This window comes from Sapajus apella, unplaced genomic scaffold, assembly GCF_009761245.1.
Source record: "Sapajus apella isolate SASKATOON/1434 unplaced genomic scaffold, GSC_monkey_1.0 scaffold6, whole genome shotgun sequence".
In the NCBI taxonomy this organism is placed as follows: domain Eukaryota; kingdom Metazoa; phylum Chordata; class Mammalia; order Primates; family Cebidae; genus Sapajus; species Sapajus apella.
In genome coordinates, this window is record NW_022436946.1 from 80,193,373 (window position 1) to 80,193,583 (window position 211).

Genomic DNA, 211 nt, shown 5'->3' on the forward strand with positions numbered 1-211 from the left:
TTATAGCACTAAATGCCCACAGAAGAAATCAGAAAAGATCTAAAATTGACACCCTACCAGTTCAGTTAAAAGAAATTGAGGCTGGGTGTGGTGGCTCAGGCCTATAATCCCAGCCCTTAGGGAGCCCAGGGTGGGTGGATCATGAGGCCAAGAGATCGAGACCATCCTGGTCAACATGGTGAAACCCCTTCTCTACTAAAAAAAAAAAAAA